We start from the raw sequence: 16,068 nt of genomic DNA, 5'->3' as shown, positions 1-16,068 counted from the left end.
CGGCCGGCCATTCCTGATGGCCCAACAGCTCCGGGACTCCTGCCGCAAATGGCTGCTGGCCGACGGAAGCGACGTGGAGCAAGTCATCGATCGGGTGGTACTGGAACAGTTTACCACTCGGCTTCCGAAGAAAACGGCTGAGTGGGTCCAGTGCCACCGGCCCACGTCGCTGGATTCGGCCATCCATCTGGCAGAGGACCATATGGTGGCGTGCCCAGGGGTCGGCGAACTTTTACCATCAATCTCTCTCTCTCCTTCTGTTCCCCTCTCTCTCTCTAGACCTGTCCCTCTCCCCAGGTCTCGTCCGCCCGGCCCACCTCGTGTTCCGCCCCGGGGGCGGGGCGGAACTGAACTAGGATCAGTTTCTGGATCTAGAGCCCTGCCCAGGGGGGCGGACTGTCTGCTGTCGGGCTGGACCCCACTCCTGTTTCTCCCCTCTCTCCGCGCCAACAATTTAACCCACTCTCTGCCACGAGAGCGGCGGGTAGGTCTGGGCCGGTCTGTTGGCGTTGCGGGGACCCGGAGCATTTTGTGGACAGGTCTCCTGTCATTGAGGTGGGGACAATGATCCGGGTCCCGGACGACCCGCAGACTGCCCCTGGTCAAGCTGGCCGGTACCAAATACCTGTGAGTATCAAGGGGGGTACATATCAGGCTTTGGTGGACTCGGGTTGTAACCAAACCTCCGTTCATCAAAGCCTGATTTCGTCCGGGGCATTGGATACAAGCCGCATGGTTAGGGTGCGGTGTGTGCACGGGGATGTGGTGGAATATCCTATGGTGCCAGTTATTATTCAATTCAGGGGTCAAAAGCATAATGTTGAGGTGGCAGTTAACCCGCACCTCCGGCATCCGTTAATTTTGGGAACCAATTGGCCAGCGTTTACTGAATTATTGGGGGATTTATGTACGGATGCCTCTTGGGGAAAAAATGCACTGGAGAGGAACGCGAGTGTGCAGGCAGGAGAGACTGAACCGGGACCACTGGGTACTGCCTCAGGGGAACAGAGCGAAATCGAGAGACTTATTCTCTCGGAGCACGATGATTTTCCCTTGGAGCAGTCTCAGGATGAGACGCTGAAACGTGCGTTTGAACAGGTCACCACCATCGACGGTCAGCCTCTCCATCCTGGACAACCGCTTACTTATCCATATTTTGCAATTATAAAAAATAGGTTGTATCGAGTGACCCAAGACGCTCAGACAAAAGAAGATACAACCCAGTTGTTAGTTCCTAGGAGCCGCAGGGAAATGCTTTTTCAAGCGGCTCATTCTAATCCAATGGCTGGTCATTTAGGACAGGTGACGACACTAAATCGCCTCATGACCCGATTTTTTTGGCCGGGCATTCACGAGAATGTGCGCAGGTGGTGCGCGGCTTGTCGTGAATGTCAGTTGGTAAACCCACCGGCCACCCCAAAAGCGCCTTTGCGCCCCCTCCCATTAATGCAGGTCCCCTTCGAGAGAATTGGCATGGACCTCATCGGGCCATTAGAGCGATCAGCACGAGGACATCGTTTTGCATTAGTTATTGTCGATTATGCAACACGATATCCCGAAGCAGTGGCTCTCCGCAACATTTCCGCTAAGAGTGTTGCTGACGCACTGTTTTCTTTAATCTCCCGAGTGGGGATTCCCAAGGAAATCCTCACTGATCAGGGCACGGCGTTTATGTCACGGACGTTACGCGAACTTTATGAATTATTGGGCATTAAATCGATTCGTACCAGCGTCTTTCACCCACAAACGGACGGGCTGGTCGAACGTTTTAATCGCACGCTTAAAACAATGATTCGTAAATTCGTACATGAAGACGCCAAAAATTGGGATAAATGGTTGGAACCTCTGTTGTTCGCTGTGCGAGAGGTCCCGCAAGCCTCCACGGGGTTTTTCCCCTTCGAGCTTCTCTATGGTCATCAGCCTAGAGGGGTGTTAGACGTCATAAGAGAGGCTTGGGAGGACGGACCGTCTCAATCAAAAAACGAAATTCAGTATGTGCTGGACCTGAGAACAAAACTCCACACTTTGGGGCGGCTTTCTATGGAGAATTTGTTACAGGCCCAGGACAAACAGAGCCGGCTGTATAACAGAGGGACCAATTTGCGTAAATTTGCACCGGGAGATAAAGTGCTTGTATTACTCCCAACGTCAAGTTCAAAATTACTTGCAAAGTGGCAAGGACCATTTGAGGTCACACGGCAAGTTGGAGAGCTCGATTATGAGGTAATACGCTCAGATAGGAGAGGAGCACGTCAAATTTACCACCTCAATCTCCTTAAAAAATGGAATGAGGGAGAATCAGTGATGCTGGCGACGGTGATTAGCGGAGAGGATGATCTTGGGCCAGAGGCGAATATAAAAAAAGAATCTCTCGCACTGGCCCCAGGGGGAGATCATCTCTCGCCCTCCCAGCTCATTGATTTAACCAAATTACAGGCAGAGTTTGCTGACGTGTTTTCTCCCCTACCTGGTCGTACAAATCTCATTCAGCACCATATCGAGACAGAGCCGGGCGTGGTGGTTCGCAGCCGGCCATATCGATTACCTGAACACAAGAAAAAAGTAGTTCAGGAAGAATTAGGAGCGATGCTTGAAATGGGGGTAATAGAAGAATCCAGCAGTAACTGGGCGAGCCCGATAGTTTTGGTTCCCAAAACAGACGGCTCAGTTCGGTTCTGTGTGAATTACCGCAAGGTGAATGCTGTGTCGAAATTCGACGCATATCCAATGCCACGGGTGGAAGAATTGTGCAATTGGGCATGTGGAAGTAAGGTATCTGGGCTTCCACTTGGGACATGGACAGGCGCGTCCCCAAATTGATAAGACAGCAGCGATTGCGACCTGTCCACGCCCTAAGACCAAAAAGGAGGTTAGACAGTTCCTCGGGCTGGCGGGATATTATAGAAGGTTTGTACCTAATTATTCGGACCTCACCAGCCCGTTGACTGATCTAACTAAAAGGAGGCACCAGATACGGTCCAGTGGACGGAGCTGTGCCAGCAGGCCTTTACCCAGGTGAAGGCTGCTCTATGTGGCGGGCCATTGCTTCACTCTCCTGATTTTTCTCTCCCTTTTTTGTTGCAGACTGACGCGTCGGACAGGGGGCTGGGTGCTGTCCTGTCCCAGGAGATAGAGGGGGAGGAACGGCCGGTGCTGTACATTAGCCGTAAGCTCTCTAAGAGAGAGGCTAAGTACAGCACCGTGGAGAAAGAGTGTCTTGCCATCAGGTGGGCCGTCCTCACCCTCCGCTATTATCTCCTGGGACGGGAATTCACCCTCTGTTCGGATCACGCTCCCCTGCAGTGGCTCCACCGCATGAAGGATACCAACGCGCGGATCACTCGTTGGTATCTGGCTTTACAGCCTTTTAAGTTCAAAGTGGTCCACAGGCCGGGTGTTCAGATGGCTGTGGCCGATTTCCTCTCCAGAAATGGGGGGGGGGGGGGGGGGCTGCAGGCCGGATGGCTCGGGAGAGTCGGGAGACGCTTGGTAAGTGAGTGGGTTAATTCTAAATCACGAACACCTGTTTCTAATTCCAGTAATTGGCACGGAGACAGGATAAAACACCAGGAGAAGCAGGAGTGTGTGAGAGAGAGAGGGACTGCTGACTGAGAAACACTGGGACTGAGCTGGAGAGCACTACTGGAGTGAAGCCCGTCTGTGGATGTGGATTGTTTATTGTGCGTTGCACAGACTTTTGTTTGGACATCTTGTTATTGAAATAAAAACTCAGTCAGCAGTCAAAGTCGACCCTGTCCTCTTCCTTCCCTACGAACTTGAACTTATTACAATATATATATATATATATATTTGCATATCCTGCCACCGATTACGTTCCCCTCCAGTGGACGTAGTTCTCAGAGTAATATAAGACACATTGAGCTCTCTCTCAATCGCATAGCTGTATCTAATTTTGTGTCCTTAAAGAGTTAGTTCACCCAAAAATGAAAATAATGTCATTTATTACTCACCCTCATGTGGTTCTTCAGACGTAAGACCTTCGTTCATCTTCCGAACACAAATTAAGATATTGGTGATGAAATCGCATGGCTCCGTGAGGCCCCTATTGAGAGCAAAGCCATTCAAAATCTCAAGGTCCATACTAAAAACATATTTAAAAACGTTCATGTGACTACAGTAGTTCTAATATTATAAAGCGACAAGAATACTTTTTGTGCGTCAAAAAAAAAACAAAAAACAAACAAAAAAAAAGATATTGTTGAAAAGTCGTTATTTTACTTTAAGTTATGTGTTAAAAAAGACGACGTAGTCCGTGACGTCACATCACGACCGTTACAGCATCCGAAGAAATTTCGCATGTTTAAAGTCTAGTGTGACCGCGGCTTTACGCTGCCTCAGAAGTCTGTCAGTAATCAGTTTCGTGATGTGCTGCCAAGTCATTACCTGTTAGGGCAGCGAGGCCTAAGTCAGCTGCCTATGTTTCCGGATTTCCAGTGTCTCACTCTCAAGGACTCAAGCCACACGTCATGTTCTCACGCAATGAAAAACACATCGCTGAGCAATGAGGACACTGAGAACGCGTCGACAGACATGACAGAGCAGGTTACTTTTTATATGAAACAAAGTCTCAAATGTTGTAATTTTTAAAGAAATTTAAAAAAATACCGTTTAGTGGCTCTTTAATGTGTCGTGACTCTTGACAGATCACTGTAGTGCCTCATTTCAAGCGGCTCGTAAACCGATAATCTCTTCCTACTAGTTAATTTATAGCATAAAATAAACATGAATTAATATCAGAATGAATGTTGTTTCAACCACGGAAAGACGTCAGTACACACCATTTTTCAAGTTCAAGTCCACCGACAATGTTAATCTACTAAACTCCCTTGACTGCTTTGTCGGACAAAATGGCGGATTCGGCGTGATGATTGGTTGAACACCTGTCAATCAAACTCCAGGGGCTATTTGAAGCATTTCACATTTGAGGCTGCAAAAGTAACTGTTAGATTGCAAATAAAGAAATGACAGTACTTTACACCTCATGGGGAATAACAGTCAATTTTATTACGGTTACTTTTCTTAAAGCTGCAGTCCGTAACTTTTTTTGGTTAAAAATGATCCAAAATCCATTTTTGAGCAAGTACATAACCAGCCAGTGTTCAAAACCATCTTCTTATCTTAGCCCGATTCACAACGGTAAGCTTGTAATAATGTTTTATAATAAGAGTGACCTGGTGGATTTCCGCAGGAAATTCGAGCATGCAGCAGGTCATCTGTGCGTCATTACGTCACGCCTGTAAACAGAAAGAAGTCCAGGCTAGTCGGCTTTGTCATGTGAGGATGCTGCTTGTAGCGGATCATTTATAGTCTGTTCTCACAGCATCTGAAATAATTAAACTTATCATTTTAATGGCGGATTATAATCCAGAAAGGTCCAAATGACAGTCATCAGTGACAACTGGAGATTTACCTGTAGTCAAAAAGCAAAAGACTTTGGACCGTGGAGTGGATACAGAAATTGAAATCTACAGGTAATGCTAATTCACACTAAATACACGCAATGCTTATGTTGTTAACATTAACAATTTGAGAACAAAGTATAACAACAATAATAATTTGCATGGTTTGATGTGATATTAGATAAGCGATTGTTAGATTTAATCACCATTGGCAGCACGATTTATTGTAGGCTAATGCTTTCCCCCTCAGTTGGTCAGAACAAAAGTGGCATACATGTTACTTACTTGTTCAGATGACATATTCCGGTGAAAATTCCTACTTTGGTCATACTTCAAGACTACAATCTGAGATTCCAAATTACAGTATCCACACCGGTGCGGTGACTGACAGCAAACATTAGATTCATCCGCGTTGATGAGCTGTGACGATGCACAACGCACGTACAGATAATAATTCCGCATATGACTGCAATCACAGGTTTCAAACAGAGATGGTGACAAAGAGGAAAAATGCCAGACTGCAGCTTTTAAATAAGACATCCTTGATGATGTATGCAGCCTTCAAATGTGACCTCCGGAGGACGCAGCCCCTGAATTGACCTTTCATAAAGACCCGCCCCCCTTTGTTACCGTTGCTTTGTCCGACAAGCCATGGCGCTGTCACGCCACACAGAGCGAAAAATACATAGCGGAGCAAAGAGGACACTGACAACGCGCTGACAAACAAGACAGTGCGGGTTACTTATGATAATAAACAAAGTCCCAGCTTTCAAATTGTAATTTTTTAAGAAATTCAAACTGTAAAAAACGTTTTGTGGCTCTTTAATGTGTCGTGACAGATTGCTGTAGCGCCTCAGCTCAAGCGGCTCGTGAACCAATCATCTCTTCCTACTAGTTAATTTATAGCATCAAATAAACATGAATGAACATGAGAAGGAATGTTGTTTCAAATGCGGAAAGACATCAGTACACACCGTTTTTCAAGTTCAAGTCCACCAAAGTTAATCTTCTAACTCCTGACTGCTTTGTCGGATAAAATTATGGATTCGGCATTATGATTGGTTAGATCGCTTGTCAATCAAACTCCCGGCGAAGGGTCAATTTGGACACAGCTCGCAGAGTACACACAGTCACCAGGCGCCATAAACAAACAGCAGCCACATTGTACAGTTCCTCCTAAACCAAAACAAAAAGCTTATGCTGTGCTCACGCAATGTCGTAGCCGTATGAGATCGCAAACCATGGCGTTCTATACGTAGCTGTTTTCGCCTTCGGGTTTTTGTGTTTCTATGTCAATATCAACACCGAAATGAATCGGCAGCAGTCAGGTGGTACAAGTAAGAGCTTTGTAAGTTGTTTACGTTGATTATTATTGTAATGTTATGTTCTTTGAGGCATGAGGTAATTTAACACCGTCTCTCATGATGCTTTGCAGACTCTACTTTGCGCGTTCATGTGTTTTGGAGAGCGCTCTGAATGGAGGGTGGGAAATTATGCTTTCAGAGCTAGCTTGCTATTGCTATCCTCTAAGAAATTTCCTAACCTAGCTTTTACGTTAAAAGAACTTCTAAAAGTTGTCTCAAGACTGTTCTTGCATTCTTTTTCATCATGCTTTTAAAACACAAGTACATGTTCTGTATGAACGGTTCCTAAAACAGTATTATCAATCGTATTCTGCTGTGTCCGCACGTGGCCCTGGTGAGGATTTTTAGGACGTATTCATAAAATATTACTTTGTTACTCTTGGAGAGTTTGTCAGACTGGAGTTATGATTAACAGTTATGATTATGTGGTCTTTCAGAAGCATGCAAACAAGCCATGTGCTGTAAAGGTGCTGTTCTCGCATGCATGTCTTCAGACAAGAAAAGAGAAAGACGACAGGTCTCCACAGGTGAGTACTGTTACTATCAAAAACACACCCTTTTTCAGATCTAGTTTCGGCATGTCATTGAAGCGAGTTTTTTCGCTCTAGCTTCCTCAAACATATTAACCCGTGTGTATTGGACTTTACAATACATAAACAAAAAAGGATAAAGCAGCAACTATGAAATATAACTCTGAATAAATCTGCAATCGGGTACACCTCAAAATAACTTTGAAGTGTATTTTCATTTTCCATATTGACTCTTGAGTAAATTGAGAAAAGATTTTGCTGTTAAACATCTTTTTAAAATATAGCAAAATATGTATGTCATCTGCATCCTTTCAATGAATAACAACATCTAGCATGTTTAATAAAGTTCCCTTTCTATCTACTTCAGTTAATTTTTGTACTGTACTTTACTGCGGCAACATCCAATAATAATCCTGTCATTGCTTGAAGGACAGTAGTCTTAACATTACTTTTGAAGATGCTTATTTGGATTAGACAAGCAGATGATTTGACGGAACTATTTGTGTGTTTATTTAGTTGAAATCTTGCCTGGTTTTTCTATTTGTTCAGATGAAGATGCTGTTTTTTGGTGACGGGTGATGTTTGGTCACCAGATTTAAAGATCATCGCAGCTCTTGTCTCAGTTGTCTGTCTTAGTTTGATATCTCAAGGAATTTCACGACAGGGGGTATTCCAAAGGGATACACTGAGACATCTTGTTTTCTCAAACCTGACGCTTTTCTGATAGTTTTGAAAGTGGGGACATTTTTGGTAAGGGGGTGGAAGAATTATGGTGATCCTCCTAGAGGAATTTTTAAATAGTCTGTCTGCTTTTTCAAAGAACTCCAAAACTAGGTGCATTATCAATTGTAAAGTCGACCCATATAAGAGCACATTTGCTGAAAGACATACCATATTTACGTTCCTGTTTTTGTGAATGAATTCCAACCCCTTTAAATGAAGCATGTATTCTTATATCTTCTATACAGCCAAGTTCAATCTGCAACCTATTTTAAATCTCTCAATTACAATGTTTCTGCATGTGCACAGACATTCACACACACACTCACACTCACACACATACACTCACACACATACACAGACGGGCTCCTTTTTATGCGACCCAGTTTCTAGAGCCCAGTAGCATTGCATGCTTCACCTCACTGGTTCCCAGTTTCACAGCTATGTCACAATTTCTCATCTCAAGGCTGTAGAAGTGGACAGGTTATGGGACCTGAGAGAGAAGTAGAGAAAAAGGAGGAATAAAAGTGTCAAGGCATACCATGAGGGAAGGTGAAGAAGAGGGAAAGACGGAATATAGGAGAGTGTGTGTATGTGAGAGAGAGAGAAGATGAAGTGGAAGAATTGAAGGGGAGGGCATAACGGATGACAAACAAATCTAGACATGTTTCCCCCTCCCCTCCTGGTCCACCACAGACAGACTGATTTGCATAAAGGGCCGCAGGGCTTTTGACTGACAGGGCTCCAGACGGCACTGCGCTGCTGCTTCCACTTTAAGTGGGCTGGTGTGGGGCACCGGGGGGGAGGAGTCAGCCTGGACACAAGCCCTCCCCCTCTCCAACTCCAACCCCAGCTCTCTAATTGAGATATATACTAACTCCAACCTATATGGCGCGCTGGAGAGAGGAAAAAGAAAGAGAGAGGAAGAGAAAAAAAATTGGGGGGGGGGGGGGGGTTGCTGGTGGAAGAAACACTCACAAGGAAGTGATTTGTGGTCGTGATGACACCTTGTGTGTCGCTGGTGCCTGTACATTGCTGCGGCACTGAAAAAGCTCTACAGCAGTGCTGCATGGTTGTGTCAACATGATTAGAAAGAGGAATATCTGCTTGATTTACACAGACCTAGTGGCAGTGTTTGTGTGAATCCTTTCTGAATTGAAATACTTTTGTGTATATTTGGAAACATGTAGATTTAAGGTAATTTTCCCACCTTTGCTGCAATAAAATATATGTTAAAGGGATAGTTCACCCAAAAATGAAAATAGTCCTTAATTACTCACCCTCACGTCATTTCAAACCGTAAGTCTTTCGTTCATCTTTGGGACACAAATGAAGATCTTTTTGATGAAATCTGAGAGATTTCTGTCCCTCCATTGACAGCTACGCAACTGCCACTTAGATGTGGTTTAGTCCAAAAAAACTAAATAACGACTTATTTAGTGATGGCCGATTTCAAAACACTGCTTCATGAAGCATCGGAGCACAAATGAATCAGTGTGTTGAATCTGCTGTTCGGAGTGCCAAAGTCACGTGATTTCAGCCGTTGGCAGTTTGACACGCGATCTGAATCATGATTCGACACACTGATTCATTTGTGCTCCGATGCTTCATGAAGCAGTGTTTTGAAATCGGCCATCACTAAATAAGTCGTTATTTTGATTTTTTGGAGCTCCAAAAATATTCTCGTCGCCTTATAATATTAATATTGAACCACTGTACTCACATGAACCGATTTAAATATGTTTTTAGTACCTTTATGGATCTTGAGCGAGGAAGTGTCCATTGCTTCCTATGGAGGCCTCACGGAGCTATCGGATTTCAACTAAAATATCTTAATTTGTGTTCTGAAGATTAACAAAGGTCTTACGGGTGTGGAACGGCATGAGGGTAAGTAATAAATGACAGAATTTTCATTTTTGGGTGAACTAACCCTTTAATGTCAGAATTTTCTTTTTTGGGTGAACTGACTCATTAAATTTATCATGTATAGTGCACAAAATTTCTGACACCTTACAATAGGCTAAAATACATTTGTTGTGAAGCTTTAGAAGGATGTTTAGGTAGTGACGTTGCATTTATATTCATATTAATTAATGAAAATTAAAGACTAATCCTACTTAAATCAGTTAAGGGAGGACAGATGCATTTTCAAGACTCCCAAGAACCTGATGGTTTTCAAACCTTATTGTGGAAATCAGCCATGAAAAAAGTGTTGTCACTAAAACATGACATCAGGTCTCTGTAATGAATAACCAATTTGTCTATCAAGATGTTTTTTAATGCTATCAGAGATCTGCATCATTCAAGATTAATTTAGAATGCTTCTTAAATTACAATTCAGCTCCTGAATTTAAATGACATTTGAATTGTTGTACCAAACAGGATGTAGCATTGCAATTTGAATTTAAGGAAGTAGGATTCAAATGTTTTTTAAGTTTGTAGACTTTATAGTCCTCACAGACAGGCAGATAGATATGTTTGAAATGTCATATAGAAATTTGTACTTGATTTATATGTACTTCTTTATATTTCATAGATTTATTTTCATTTTATGTAGACTACTTAGACTTTGAATTTAGCAAATTCCAAATCCTGTAGTGTATATATATATATATATATATATATATATATATATATATATATATATATATATATATATATATATATATATATATATATATTGTATTGTGGAGTCATGAGTGAGATTATGAATTTACACCAAAAGCTGTAGGAATATCTGCGAACATCTGTTTAAGGCATCTGAATGGATTAGCAGTCATATATCAAGTACTAAGTGGTATTTTATTAAGAAACTAGCTAGTAAATGTGATGAACTTTTGTCACTGAGCACCACAATTGCCCACACAACATGTGCAACTTGTCCAAATCATTTTCTGCAAATTAGACTTACAATGTGCACTTCCTCTGGGATGTGTACAGATTACATTATAATCACATTTGGCCTACAGCCAACACCATTTTCGATTTTATTCCTAAATGTTTCGATCAGTGTCTGTGAAGCAATGTCAAAGAGATGGCATTCTATATGCTGTTTACAAATTATTTTTGTGCAAGTTAGAATAGCGAGCAATTCTCTGTGAAATTATCCTTATAAATATTCTAGAATTGCTGCAACCAGCAGGCCGCTAGTTGTAGTGCAACAACAAATTGTTCTAATTATTCCAGGTGAACCAATCACACACCTTTTTTAAATCTCCATAAATCATTGTTTTTAACCGCAAATCAAATTCCGTAGACAAATGTTTTGCTATATCTGTAAGCTGTATGTACAGCGTTTCAAATATGAACATGGTTGTTTTATATGAATTGTAGAAAATAACAGAGCCCACATGGAAAAAACCTATATAAACATATATGTTTCAATATAGGTTTTGATATAGGTTTTACATATATGTGACATATATAAAATTGGCCGTTTTCCTATATTATATGTACATATATGTACATATATGCACACATATATGCACACATATATGTACACATATATGTACACATATGTACACATATGTACACATATATATATATATATACACACATATATGTACATATATGTACACATAATATAGGAAAACGGCCAATTTTATATATGTCACATATATTAAAAACCTATATCAAACCTATATTGAAACATATATGTTTATATAGGTTTTTTCCATGTGGGTGAGAAAGAGAGATATTAAAAGTAACTTAAGTAAAGAAAAATAATCAACGAAACATCTGAATGTACATCACAGAGGGGTTTTGGATTACAATCATACAAATATATCATGTGAATTCAGCTGTTACATGAAACATGGCCTTAATTGAATCACCGCAAAAACTTTGTGCGACCTACCGCTGTGATGTCTCATGCAGACTGGGAAGCAGCAAAGTGCGTCAACACCCCAAGTCAGCATGGCGGCAGGAAACCCCAAATATGGTCATGGCAAGTGGAATCACAAAATAATTGTCTAAATACATAACTGCTACATTCGCACATACATAAGTTCTTGCATAATTTTTTTCGTTAATTCTTAGTTTTTGCCTTGATAATAGAAAATATGAGCTAGGCATCATGTATGACAGTCAAAAATGAGATATGAGCTACAAAATGACCAGATCCTGCCATTAGCTATATAGAAGACATATCTTGTATGTATAGGGCATATATATGGATATGAAGAAGCAATACAGGGGACCTATATTTCCTGTATATGCACATATATGCACCTCAATTTTGCCTATATGTGGCATATATACACATATATGCAGTATATATACGCATATATGCAGCATATATATAGCATATATGCAGTATATATGCGCATATATGCAGCATATATATAGCATATATGCAGTATATATGCGCATATATGCAGCATATATATTATCATATATGTGCATATATGCAGCATATATGTACATATACACTGCATATAGGTTTCATATATGCGCATATATCCACATATAGGTTCTTTCCATGTGGGAGGAGCCACTGCTATGTGATAGTCTTTCTGAAACAGTCATTTTATGTATACAACCCAGGCTCTCTGATAACTTTTCAAGTTTGTTCATGTTCAGAAGATAGAGAATGAGTTATAAAAAGAGAAAGAGGGCGGAACAGGAGAGATTATCAGAAAAATGTCCTAAAGCAACGTCAGCCATGACAGTGCACTGGGACATGAAGTGATTCTGATAGTCTGAGTGGAGTCATCTTTGACTTCTCCTGCATATCCTCCCAAACAGAAACTGGTCCTGAAAACGAGCAGAAAGTGTTATTAAGAGTGTTCTCTTGAGTAAACAATGTATTTAAATGACACAACCAATCTTAAAAGGCCCAAAGTAAAAAGTTAACTCCAGTGTTGGTGCTTTTTTTTTTATTTTTTTTATTTTTAAAAAGCATATCAATCTGATATATCATTCAGTAACATATTAGATAACTCATAGTTCAGTGAGTTTCTCAAAATTAGGTTTAGTAAGTTACCAAAGTTTTCTAATATGGCTTTTAAATCATATCCATCCATATAATCAGAAGAATTCTTCTGAATGCAGTCATCTTTCCACAAAAAGCTGTTCGTTTGACAAAGAAACTGGAAAACCATAATTACATACATGAGCATTATAACATCTAACGTATAACGTCTTCTGTTGTCATGGAAGTTGACACTATTTGTGTCACAAAACTAAAAATTACAACAGCATCGAAGGAACAGAAAATTGCGGCATTGTTAATCTGTTATAGTCATTATTGCTGTTCATCTACTGATAGATAGAGACTGATTGTATGGCAGTAGAGAAATAAACAGCTCAGAATTTCAAGAGTGCTTGTAATGGACTGAGAAGCACCAAGCCATTTGATTTGTATCCAGATTTGGTGTGCCATAAGCAAAGTTAGCTCATTGCTATGCTATTCATTTTCATTCAGGGTCCAAATTACTCAAAGTAATGACACTACCTTCTTAACCACACAGTGTGAATGTATTGAATCACTCCGAAAGACGACTACAAGCAAGTTGGTCTACTTAATAACCCCATAAAAGCCATAAGTAAATGCATGCATATTATATTAACATGGATAGTACTTTATAAATGTAGGTTAACATTGTAAGGCAGAGCTGCAACCAAATGCGAAATCTTTATCTGAATCATAATGTTATGAGGCAATAGTACAAGTTTTATCAAATCATACATTAAAGAAAATTAAGTTCCAGATGCTCTACCACCTCGTAACTTAGAATATACAACAGTAAATAATTTTTTAATAAATGAATACATTTTTAATAAATGAAGAAAAATGAATTATTTTACAATACCTAAACCAAGTGTTTATTCAGTGACTGACCGACGGGTCAGTTGAATGTTAGAATGCAGAATTGGATGCAGACATAGCATTATGGCTGCCATAGAGTTATTTTATGTGTGGTAGAAAACTTTTAAAATTTTATAGTTCATCCAATTCTGTCATTATTTACTCACTTTCATGTTGTCCCAAACTTTTACAATTATTTGTTTTGCGATTGTTTTCAATTAAACTGTTGATCTGGATCACAAATCTGGACTGAACGATTTGTTCAGTAATTGGAGGAGGATTTTTAGTCATTAACAATGTAAAATTGTATCTATTTCTCTCAGAAGGCTATATGGCTTCAGAAGACTTGTAATATAAAGTGCATGAGTTGAATGGACTTTTATGGTTCTTCTGCCCAGTCTCTTAATTGTATGGAAAAGAGCAACTGGCACAGTCTTCCGAATTTCTCTCTTTGTGTTCTGCAGAAAAAAGAAAGACAAATTTTTGGAAAGACACAATGAGAGTTTTAATATTCAAGTGAACTATTTGCTAAAAAAAGGTTGTTTCTTTCTGATCACTTGATGTCTTTTTTATTTTAAAATGTAGAAGTTTATCAAACCAGGCAAACTAGTAAGTCATGAAAGAACTCAAATAGATGGATTAAGAATATCGCACTAGTGGGGAAAACAAGCTAGAGATTTCTAGTTTCTAATCGCCCTATAGCAGACCACCACCACATAATGATTTCTGTGCATCTGGAGGGGGAGGCACAGAGCTAAAAATAATAAATAAAAAAAATCACTGTGTGTGTGTGTGTGTGTGTGTGTTTGCGTGAGGGAGAATGTGATAGAAAGAGAGAGAGGAAGAGAGGTAGACGAGACAATCTATGCCTATCTGTCAGTCGATTGGCCAGTTAAAAATGCATACAATTACTTCCACCGGCTCAGAGGCAGAGCCATTTACATATGCATACGTGAGGGTACTGCCGGGGTGTTGAAACGAAGAAAGAATGCAGGGACAGATAGAGAGAGGGCGGGAGGGAGAGGGAGAGATGCAGAGAGAGAGAAACATTAATCTTTAAACGCTCAACATGCAGATTTATTGCCGACAGCAGGAGGACAGAATAAAAAAAAAATCACTCGAAATGAGGGGATAAAAACTGAATTGTTAAGGCAATGTTTGATTTAAAGTTCATAGATGTTAAAGGAATAGTTCACTCAAAAAATACATTTATGTCATTGTTTACCCATCCTCGTATCTTTTCAAACCCGTATGGCTTTCTGACTTCTGTGGAACACAAAATGAATCATCTATAAGAATGTCCAAGCTGCTGTTTTCCATGAATGCGGATAAGTGCATTAAAGGGTTAGTTCACCCAAAAATGAAAATTCTGTCATTAATTACTCACCCTCATGTCGTTCCACACTCGTAAATACTTCGTTCATCTTCAGAACACAAATTAAGATATTTTTGATGAAATCCGATAGCTGTCTGACTCCTCAATAGACAGCAATTTAACAACCACTTTTAAGGTCCAGAAAGGTACTAAAGTCATCGTTGAAACAGTCGACGTGACTACAGTGGTTCAACCTTAATTTTATGAAGCGACGAGAATACTTTTTGTGCGCAAAAACCAAGCAAAAATAACAACTTTATTCAACAATATGTTCTTGTCGCTTCATAAAATTAAGGTTAAGGTTTTTAGATAAACAATAAAAAAAAATCTATTGCATAATAATCTCCATAACAATGCTTTTACATAATCAGATCTTGGACTGTAAAGTCTGGTCCTCATTGCAGCTTATTCACGTCAAGAACCGCCCAGAGGAAGAGACCGTCTGACTGACATGTAAATCAACCAGCCACGATAGAACTATTCTCATAGATATCTAGTTAAAATGCCTTTAAATGTCTCCAATGTATCAAAAAGATTTGTTGCCAGCCACTAAGCAAAGTGTTTTTTCCTGGCCAGTATTAGTATATTCCACATTGCAGTCAATGTTTGGGAAAGTTACTTTCAGTTACTGTCAGTTACTTTTAATGCAAAGTAATCTGTTATGTTACTTGTGCATTGCTTTTTTCTCATCTGGGCTAGGCTTTCTTGTTTGTTTTTTAATAACAACAAAAAAGTTGTATTTTGGCAAATGAAAAAGGCCCTTTCACACCAAAAGTGAAATGAATGAGGCTCAGGCTGTAGGAAATGCAAATTCACGTCTGTAGAGTAAAGGGTGCAGCTCAAACAAACC

General features: G+C 40.4%; 1 protein-coding gene and 1 long non-coding RNA gene across 2 annotated transcripts in view; one reads left to right on the top strand and one right to left on the bottom strand.

The window, feature by feature from the left end:
- Nucleotides 1–4,415: 4,415 nt before the first annotated feature.
- On the bottom strand, nucleotides 4,416–5,035 carry LOC125267110. Its single transcript, XR_007184617.1, has 3 exons — nucleotides 4,800–5,035; nucleotides 4,627–4,716; nucleotides 4,416–4,531 (listed from the first exon to the last, which is right to left on the bottom strand). It is a non-coding gene; the product is annotated as an uncharacterized LOC125267110 (long non-coding RNA).
- ntmt1 (N-terminal Xaa-Pro-Lys N-methyltransferase 1) overlaps nucleotides 4,427–16,068 on the top strand; it is a 141,494-nt gene continuing 129,852 nt past the window's right edge. The window contains exons 1-2 of the mRNA XM_048188417.1: nucleotides 4,427–4,563; nucleotides 7,222–7,311. The gene's annotated coding sequence lies outside the window, so the exon portion shown is untranslated. The remainder of the gene's footprint in view (nucleotides 4,564–7,221; nucleotides 7,312–16,068) is intronic.

Source organism: Megalobrama amblycephala, linkage group LG4, assembly GCF_018812025.1.
Source record: "Megalobrama amblycephala isolate DHTTF-2021 linkage group LG4, ASM1881202v1, whole genome shotgun sequence".
NCBI lineage: Eukaryota > Metazoa > Chordata > Actinopteri > Cypriniformes > Xenocyprididae > Megalobrama > Megalobrama amblycephala.
This window is presented reverse-complemented; position numbering and strand designations above follow the sequence as displayed.